Source organism: Crocodylus porosus, unplaced genomic scaffold (genome assembly GCF_001723895.1).
Source record: "Crocodylus porosus isolate Cpor-Errol unplaced genomic scaffold, CroPor_comp1, whole genome shotgun sequence".
NCBI lineage: Eukaryota > Metazoa > Chordata > Crocodylia > Crocodylidae > Crocodylus > Crocodylus porosus.
Genome location: NW_017728886.1, coordinates 30011876 through 30021846, shown reverse-complemented (window position 1 = coordinate 30021846; position 9971 = coordinate 30011876). Strand labels below are relative to the sequence as shown.

At 46.4% G+C, this 9971-nt stretch overlaps 1 long non-coding RNA gene across 1 annotated transcript in view; it reads left to right on the top strand.

Moving 5' to 3' along the window:
- LOC109319962 overlaps positions 1 to 7363 on the top strand; it is a 19322-nt gene extending 11959 nt beyond the window's left edge. The window contains exons 2-3 of the long non-coding RNA XR_002103692.1: positions 443 to 445; positions 7281 to 7363. This is a non-coding gene — a long non-coding RNA (uncharacterized LOC109319962). The remainder of the gene's footprint in view (positions 1 to 442; positions 446 to 7280) is intronic.
- The last annotated feature ends 2608 nt before the right edge of the window (positions 7364 to 9971 follow it).

Here is a 9971-nt window from a genome sequence, read left to right as displayed (position 1 = left end):
ACCTACATTGAACACCTTCAAGAGTAAATTGGATGCTTATCTTGCTGGGATCCTATGACCCCAGCTGACTTCCTGCCCTTTGGGCAGGGGTCTGGACTCGATGATCTCCCGAGGTCCCTTCCAGCCCTAATGTCTATGAAATCTATGAAATGTATTTTTAAGGGGATGAATACGGCATAGCTTCATATGTAGCTTGTTTTGATGACTGTAGCAGAGCACTAGGGTGCTCGCTACTGGTAATGGTAATAAGGGCCCAGCTGCCAATCTTCAGGGCAGTGCAGGTGAGGGTTGCTGGGGCAACCAATTTGGTCAGATGACCAGAAGGGGGCAGGGCCTGGTCCTAGCCTGAGCAGCAGGAGTTCTGCTGCAGAGCAGAGCACAGCAGCGCAGCGCAGCCTGAGGATATGGGGTAGAGAGAACCCTGACAGGGAGGTATTGAAAGAGGGTCAGGGTTGCGTAGAATTTATGTTATAGCCAGGAGGCTTATTTTGGGTTACAGCCAGTTGGCTCATGGCTTTATGTTTCAGTTTTGCTGTTTGTGTAACACCGGAGGACTGGGTGAGGCTGTAGGGGTTGGAGGAGGCCTCAGGGGAACTCCCCAGTAGAGTGGGGTGTTCGTGGTGCTGAAGAGGGTGCCGCGTTTTGGGGTGTCCTGACCCTGGCCCCAGTGTGGGTGATTATCGGGATGAGCCCAGTGGGCGTTAGACCCAGGAAAGGGGTCTGGGGCCAGGTAAGGCCGAGGCCACCTGAGGCCCGAGTGCGGGTGAGCAGCGCGAGCAGAGGCCCGAGTGCGGGCACCCTCTGTGTGGGAGAGGCCCCAGAAAGGGGGGCGAACCTTGGGGAGAAGCCCGGAGAAGGGCAGATACAAGATTAGAGGCCCTGGGAAGGAGCGCGTACACAGAGAGGCCCCGGGAGGGGGCGCATATGACTAGAGAGCCCGGTGAGGGCAAGTACAAGATTAGGGAGCCCGGTGAGGGTGAGTGTACGACAATAGCTTGGTGAGGGCAAGTACAGGAGGAAGGAGCCCGGTGAGGGCGGGCATACGGTCAGAGGCCTCGGAGAGGCCCACCGAGGAAAGAGCATAGACGAGATAATGTCCGGAACAACTGAGAGGCTTGGGGCGTGGTACTGGGGTGGAAGGAGCCACATGACGCCCATAGGGTTGGGGCACCAGAACCTATTGTAGAGAGCAGGGACCAGAAGGGCAAGAGCACCAGGTCCAAGAGGCCAAGTGAAGGCAGCCTCCCATTAATATGTTAGAACCATCAAAGTCGTGGCGGGTGAGAACGAGGGTGCTAGATGGGCAACTTGGCACGGTGGGGGCGCCAGGAGAGATCACAGCCGCTCCTGGGTCCCCGCCCCGTGACAATGACATATGCATATAATTTGAGAATTGCTTTTATGCAATATATAGTCCATAGAAGCCATTATTCAAAATAAGGTCTTAGGATTCAAGCATTCAAGTACTTCCAAATATACAGCTTCTTATCATAATTAGTCCACTTAATTCTATAGGAGTAACTAAGGTAGTAAATACTTTACCTTGCAGCTAATATTTTTTGGGCAAGGTTCTAATATTGTATGTATGAAGTCTGTTATACATAAGTAGTTGGCATGATTTTTTTTTTTTCCTGGAATAAATCTATTCCAACTATTTTGTCGAGTGAAACTATTCCTGTATTTAATTGTGAAGATGCTGGCCACAACTTCATATCTGAGATCTTTTTTACTCTTAACACAAGGATTTGGCCTCTTTGTTTTTCAAGAACAATACAGCTTGTCATCCTCAAAATTACAGCACTTATTGTTTGAACACACAGTGAATTTTCTAAGTACGTCCCTTAGTTTAGAAGTAAACATTAATTAAAACCTGGTCTTTAAAGAAATTTAGCATCTGTGTCAATCTTTTGTTCATCTGAAATGGCCCTAACAATGGCATAATTCATACTTTTTGAATTTACCATGTAGTTGAAATTATAAACTGAATTTTTGTGAATTATATTTGAAGAAAGTCGTTTTTTCTTATGTTATTAATGACTGTACCTCTGATATTTTTATATGAACTAGAGAAAAACTTCAGTTAACAGCTCAGGTAACTCCTAAACAGACCTTTGCAACATCAGATGTAACTCAACCACTTGTAACATTTCCTCTACAGGAACTTCTCATACAATAATTCTGTTGAGTTTAATAATTTAGCTGTATGTTTACCATATAACAAGATTTCTTTTTGGTAGATAATTTGCCACATGCACACTGAGATCACTCTGCTGAGATATCCAAGGGAAGAATGCTTGGCGGCCATTAATACACATGGTTCCTTTTTCCAAGAACCCTGGACTTCAGAACAGTAGACTTTGACTCACTTGGGTAACTGACGGGCAGGATCCCCTTGGGAGGCCACTCTGAGGGGGAAAGATATCCAGGACAGCTGGCTGTACTTTAAAGAAATCTTATTGAAGGCACAGGAACAAACCGTCATGATGCACAGGAAGACTAGCAAGTACGGCAGAATACCAGTTTGGCTTAGCAAGAACTTTTCAGTGAGCTAACACACAAAAAGTAAACTTACAAGAAGCAGAAACTTGTACAAATGCCTAGGGAGGAGTATAAGAGTATTGCTCAGACACTTAGGGATGAAATCGGGAAGGGCAAAGTATAATTGAAGTTGCAGCTAGCAAGAGACAAGAAGGGTTTCTACATGTATGTCAGCAACAAGAGGAGGACCAGAGAAAGTGTGGGTCCATTAATATATGGGGGAGGCAACTTAGTGACAGATGATGCAGAAAAGGCCTTTTTACCTTAATACCTTTTTTACCTCAGTCTTCACAGGCAAGGTCAGCTTCCAGACTACTGCACCTGGCAGCATAGTTTGGGGAACAGGTAAGCAGCTGACAGTGGTGAAAGAACAAGTTAGGGACTTTTTAGGAAAGTTGGATGTGTAAAAGTCCATGGGGCTGGATGTGATGTACCCTACCTAGGGTGCTGAGGGAGTTGCCTGCTGTGACTGCAGAGCTTCTGGCCATTACCTTTGAAAACTCATGGTGATTGGGAGATGTCCTGGATGATTAGAAAAGGGCAGCTTACAGTGCTTATCATGGAGCAAGGGAAGAAGAAGAAGAATCTGGGGAACTAAAGACTGGTCAACCACACTTCATTGTGTGAGTTCGATGCCGAATTATATAAGGACTGAATTAAGCACAGGCTCAGACCTGGATGTTCAATTTAAAACTTTTATTGTTTCACAAAGCTATAAGCTAAAGGAGGTTTGTTGGCTCACGAGGTTCCCAAATCAAGCCCTTGCTTTCTAACCCGGAGGCTAGGTGTGGCTGCCTGATTCAGTAGTCTCAGAACTGGTCAACAGCTCATTTAAAAGTAGTCCCTTATCTTTTTTTAGACAAAAGATACAAAACTGTCCCCATGTTGGCAGTGAGGCATCTAACATAACTTTACTATTACTTATATATGATAACACTTATACATATGCATTTCTAATTCTTACTTCTATTGGTTATTTAGTTAACTTATCTATATTATAATATCAGGTGATACGCTTTGTATTATAATTTTTATGCTTCTTATGTTAATTTTTAATGACCTTTATAGTTCTTATGTTAATTTTCTATAACCTAAATACATTATTCTTCTATATGTTTTGCTGGTTTTTGCAGGGTTAAAATGTCAAAACTGACATAATATGCGGTGGTTTTTCGTCGTTGTGGTTTAGCCATGCGGTTTCCTGTTTTAACAATATAAGCTGCTTGTTTGCTATTTTTATCATTGTCCAAGGGTCAGAAGGTCAGCATTTTCATCTAAGGGTCAGAAAGTGATTACCAGAATGTCAATCGCTGACTCCTCAACCTGCTTGAAGCATTCTGGGAGTTTTAGTGCATAGTTCTTAATGCTAGGCCGTGCTTATGCTAAGCACTATCTCACATTCACTCCCTGGAAAAATCACGGAACGGGTCCCCAAGGAGTTCATTTCTAAGCACTTGGAGGATAAGAAGGTTATTAGGAATAGTCATCATGGATTTACTAAAGGTAAATCGTGCTTGACCAATCTGATTGTCTTCTATGATGAAATGAATGGCTCTGAATTCAGGGAGAGCACTGGACATGATATACCTTGATTTTGGTAAGGCTTTTGTTGTAGTCTCCCACAACATTCTTGCAAGCAAGCTAAGTACAGGTTGGATGAGTAAGGTAGATAGAAAACTGGATGGATCACCAGGCTCAAAGGGTAGTAATCAGTGGTTCAATGCCTAGTTGGCAGCTGGTATCAAGTGGAGTGCCCCAGTGGTTGGTCTTGGGGCTGGTTTTGTTCAATATCTTCTTCAGTGACCTGGAAGATGGGATGGATTTCATCCTCAGCAAATCTGCAGATGATACCAAGCTGTGGGGAGTCATAGATTTGTTGGAGGGTAGGGCTAAGATTTAGAGAGACCTTGACATATTAGAGAATTGGACCTTAAGATATCTCATGAGAAGGGACTTGCTGAATTCGCAAAATCTGGCATTGCCTGTGAAATCTCAGCAATGCCCATGGAATCCACAAAATCCGTGGGGGGAAAAAAAAACCTGAGTGCTGTGGTATCTTGTTAGGGCCAGGAGGAAGGGAGAGGGGTGGAGATCCTGTCCACTCTAAGGGCTACCTGACTTGTGGCCCTTCCCCTCTCCACCAATTGGTGGTGAGGGGTGGAGCTTCATGACAGCTCTTGCAGCCAATCATGCTGAAGGGCATGCCCCCCACAGACAAGTAGTGGTGCGAAGTGGGGCCACTGAGACCCCTCAGCCAATGGGGGGGGCATCTTGCTCTACCCACAAAATGGTTGCCTGGGCCCACAATCTGCCCATGAAATCAGGGGACAGCCCCACGAATTAGGTAGCCCCCTACTCATAGGGTTCAATAAGGGCAAGGGTGAAGTCCTGAACTTAGGACAGAACAATCCCAAGCACCAGTACAGACTGGGGACTGGCTGGCTAAACAGCAGCTCTTCATTAAAAAACCTAGGGGTTGCAGTGAACAATAAGCTGAATATAAGCCGACAGCTAACAACATACTGGGCTGCATTAGTAGAAGCATTGCCAGTAGATCAAGGGAAGTGATTATTCCCCGCTGTTAAGCCTGTTAAGCTTGTGAGGCCACATCTGGAATATTGCATCCAGTTTTGGTCCCCTCACTACAGAAAGGATGTGGACAAATTGGAGCTGGTCCAATGAAGGGCTGTAATGGTGGGAATTGGGGCTTGGCTCATTTAGTTTATGTTAAGTAGGTCAACAGAACCTTTATCTGACCCACCCTCAAGAGACCCTGGAATAGAGTGCTGCGCACACACCCACGTGCCGTGTGCGGAGCCCTGGTGTGCCGGGTGAACTACCCCTACAGAGAAACTGTGTCTGGGTGTGTGTGGGGCTGGGAGCATCTGAGCTTGGTGTGTAGGATGCATGTGTGTGGCTGAACTGAGGTGGGACTGCGAGAGGGAAAGAAGTCAGGGTGCCTGTGGACAGAAAGGAGAGAGAGCGAGAGAAAGATGGAGAGATTGAGTGGCTGGTTAACTCAGTGGACCACGGAGGTTCCTGGTACTGGGCCCAGTCGCCATGAGAGATCTTCTGTCTGCCATCAGAGCAGGAAGGGTTGGCTCCCCGGGCTTTTCCCTCCAGGTGTGTCTTTCACGCAAAGTAGCAGCCCTCTGTTCTGTTTGGTAGGCATTACCCTCTGGGTACTGAGGTTCTTCTTCTCAGCGGGTGTCCGAAGATTAGAAGCCAGTGTCTGAGGTGCAGTCGTCTCCATTCCAACGACCGGAGCTGACCTGAATAAAGTTCTCCTGTCCTTTATAATAAAGTTCAGTTCTCATATTTTAGTTGCTGTACTTAGGATTTGATAGATAGTTAGACTAAGTGTGTTCTTGTATAATTGTATAGTTACCTGTTCTTGTCAGTGTTATAATAAAGTATTTTGTTTGTGTACTGTTATCAATTCTCTTAGTTATTTATTTAATAAAAGTCATATTAGATACGCTGTGGCCAAAAAACCACCCATCTCTCAGAGGATTAATTGACACAGAGAACCGCTGTTTGGGTGGGGTTGGATAATTAAAGACTAATAGTTTCATAGTTGGTAGGGTCAGAAGGGACTTGGGCAGATCATCAAGTTTGACCCCCTGCCATGGGCAAGGTGTTCATCTAGCTTCCTTTTGAAGACCCCCAGGGTAGGAGTGAGCACCACTTCTCTCAGAAGTTGTTTCCAGCTCCTCTGCACTGATGAGAAGGGAGTTCCCCAGCCTGTAGGTGTGCTGCTGGTTCTTCCTCCCCAGGTGTAGTACCTTGCACTTGTCAGTGTTGAAACACATTTTATGCTCATCTCCCCATCCCTGTAGCCTGTCCAGATCCAATTGCACCCTGTCCCTCCCTTCTAGCGTGCCCACTTCTCCCCACATCTTGGCATCATCCGCAAATTTGAGCAAGGTGCTTGTCACCCCCTTATCCAAGTTGCTGATAACGATGTTGAACAGTGCGGGCCTGAGGACCGAACTCTGGGGGAGCCCACTACCCACATCCCTCCAGGTCGAAAATGACCCATCCACCACCACTCTCTGGGTGCGGCCCTCCAGCCAGTTGGCGAATCATTTGACTGTGTAGGCATCGACACCACAATCTCCTAATTTTTTAATGAGAATGGGGTGAGAGACAATGTTGAAGGTTTTCCTGAAGTCCAGGAAGACTACATCCACCTCAACATCTGCGTCCAAGTATTTTGTGACCTGGTCATGGAAGGCCACCAGGTTGGTGTGACAGGACCTGCCTCTAATGAACTCGTGTTTGTTGCCCCTAAGCATACACTCCCCTGCTTGCCCCTCACAGATGTGTACCTGGATAATTTTCTCAAAGAGCTTTTCCAGGACCAAGGTAAGACTAACAGGCCTATAATTTCCTGGGTCCTTCTTCCTCCCTTTTTTGAAAATGGGGACCACATTGGTCCTTTTCCAATCCTCTGGCACTAAATTGATAATTAACCCCCAACAGGGCAATGACAATGTTTAGGAGGCTGGGGCACATGATGTCTGAGGAAAGGCTGAGGGAACTGGGCTTATTTGATCTGGAGAAAAAAAGAGTGAGGGGGGATTTAATAGTAGCCTTCAAGTACCTGAAAGGGGGTTTCCAAAGAGGATAGCACTAGACTGTTCTCAGTGGTGGCAGATGACAGAACAAGGAGCAATGGTCTCAAGTTGCAGCAAGGGAAGAGTCGGTTAGATATTAGGAAAACCTTTCTCACAAGGGAGGTATTAAAGCACTCGAACAGGCTACCCAGGAAGGTTGTGGAATCTCCATCCTTGGAGATTTTTAAGATCCAAGTAAAGCCTTGGACAGGATGATATAGTTGAGGATAGTCCTACTTTGAGCAAGGGTTTGGATTAGATGACTTTCTGACATCCATTCCATCCCTAATTTTCTATGATTCTTTGATTCCAAAATAGTTCTTTCTGTCCATTTTCAAATTGCACCAGTTGCCCAAGCAACAATATGGCAATAATTCAATTACAAATTGAATTGCTTTTTGCTGCTTTGGGGGTATTAGGGCCCAGTTTAACTGTGTGCAATGTTGTGGCAGCCTTTAGTGCTCCTTTAGTGTACTGGTGAAGCTAACATAATAAAAGATAATCAAAGGTGAATACTATGTGGCTTTAAATTCATAGAACTATCACATGGTAGCCTCCTATTTGGGTCAATCCAAGACAATCCAAAATTAGCTTTCATTATTTGTTAGATGCGCCTTCATCCGTCTCCTGTTGCTCTGGCAATGTGCTGGTCAATCTAAAGAGTAGCCTGAATGATAGGCCATTGGTGTCTGATGGACAATTATTTTCAGACAACAGGCAATTGTATCTTTGTAATGGCTTAACCTCTGCCTTATTTTGAATTCTTCCTACCTTTGCTGTTGATGAGGAATGGAAAAGTACTGGGAGAAGCATATATGTGTCGGGACAGGATGGGGGATGTGGGTGAAGACCCAGTGGCAACAACAAGGCAGCCTTCAGGATAAGCTTATCAGGAGACAACTTGAGAAAACTGTGCTTGGTTCAGCAAACAACAGGATGAGTCGCTGTCAGACTGCCAAGAGCATGTTACGGGGCAGGTTGACCTGTACGTAGCTTACTAGTATATAAAGGGGTCTGTGCTTTGCTCTCGTTGAGAATTAGGTGCCCCTTGCTTTTTCTCCTGTGGCCTCGCAAAATAAAGTGCTTCTGACAGCCAAACACTGATCCTGTCTGAATTTCTACAGTACTGTGTATGAGCACCATTCTGGGAGTAGGCCTAAGTTCTGAAGCCAGTTGTAGAAAATAGTGATAGGGTTTTTCAGTTCTCTGTGGTGTTGTTTTATCTGGCACACTAACAGATATGACACCATCCTCTGAGAATAGCTCCCAACTAGTTTATCTACCCTCCATCTTGTATGCAGTAAAACAGAAACTACAAAACTTGGAGCAAGCCAGTGAAATAGCAGAGCTATATAGCCATTTGTTTCTTGCTGTCCTCTGTTCAGGCCTGCCCAATTTGGAGTCTTGCCCCTGGCACATTTGTGCCTCATTAGCAGGAGTTTCTTCAGGTGCAAAGGGCCCTAAAGGGATGGGCAAAGGGTTCTGGAAAGCTAGGTCAAAGGAAGTTACAGGAGGACTACAAAAGAGATTAAGAAGTGAGATGTAAAACAAGGAGGCTAGCATGGCTGCTGACAGAATGGAGAAGGGCCCCTTAGCAAGGCTAGTCAGGGTTTAGATATGTGCACGTCAGAAAATAGTCACAGAGGTGATTTCTCATTATGTCACAATTGCTTATCTGGCATTCTACTGCACTTCAATATTATTTTACTTATGTTGCCTTGACTGCTTATCAAGATCTTGATCCCGTATGCTTGGGGCATGACACCTAAGCCCAGCCTTAGCATTTACCCATCAGAACAAGCCTATTTCCCACTAGCACTCTGGGCTAAGTGCACATACAGGTATTGGCTCACATATAAAATTCTGACGTGTGGTACTCCATGTTGTGTAAAACCGTAAAGACCATGATTTCTGACTTCCTCAAAATATTCAATTTCTAAATGATTGCTTATGGGTATATACCCACAAAAGGGAAAGCTAATTACAAGTAAATTATTCTTGACGGAGGCTATTAATGTGTATTGACATGGCATGCTGGAAGGAAATTTTTAAAAATCATTATCATTTTCTCTCTTCTATCAACAACATGAATGCTAAATCAGATTAAAGATGAATATTAAGCAAAGATTTGATGTATTATATTACATGGGAAAATGGGCTACAAAGTTAATTTACATTGAACTGTATTAGTATTAGTCTTCCTTTAATTGGAGTTTAATGGCTGGCGGGGCAGTCAGTATCTGAGAGGCAGTAACCCCTGAAGAGCTAGACACACACACACACACACACACACACACGCGCGCGCGCGCGCGTCAACTGAAGGCAAGGCCGTGGGTTCACTTCTGTCCTGGAGTGGTAGCAGCCTACGGCCGCAAGAGCAGGCGCTCCTGTGGCCCTCTCGCCTCCCACGGGCTGCAGTCTCTGTCCGCGGTTTGGCAGGACGGCGTTTCCACGTGTCCTGGCCCCTGGCTCCCTTCTCCCCCGCGCCTCGGCTGCCGCCGCCTGGAGTGCGGCCGCCCCCGCGCTTCCCCGGCCGGCCGGCCGCCCGTGCGTGCGTGCGGGAAGCCGCCTCCCGCTCCCCGCGCGCGGCCGGACGCTGCGTGTCGAGCCCAGCCAGCAGATGTCTCTATTACCCTCATCTCAGATGATCCCCAGTAAGTTGCTCAGTGCGGGGATTTATTCCTTCTTTCTCCGCGGGCTGGGGAGCCGCTCGGCTGCGCCCCCGGGCAGGCCTCCTCCAGCACTGGACAGCGCCTCCCCCGCCGGCTGTCGGTGATTGACAGCGGGCGCGGCCAGCCCGGGCCCGGAGGCGGG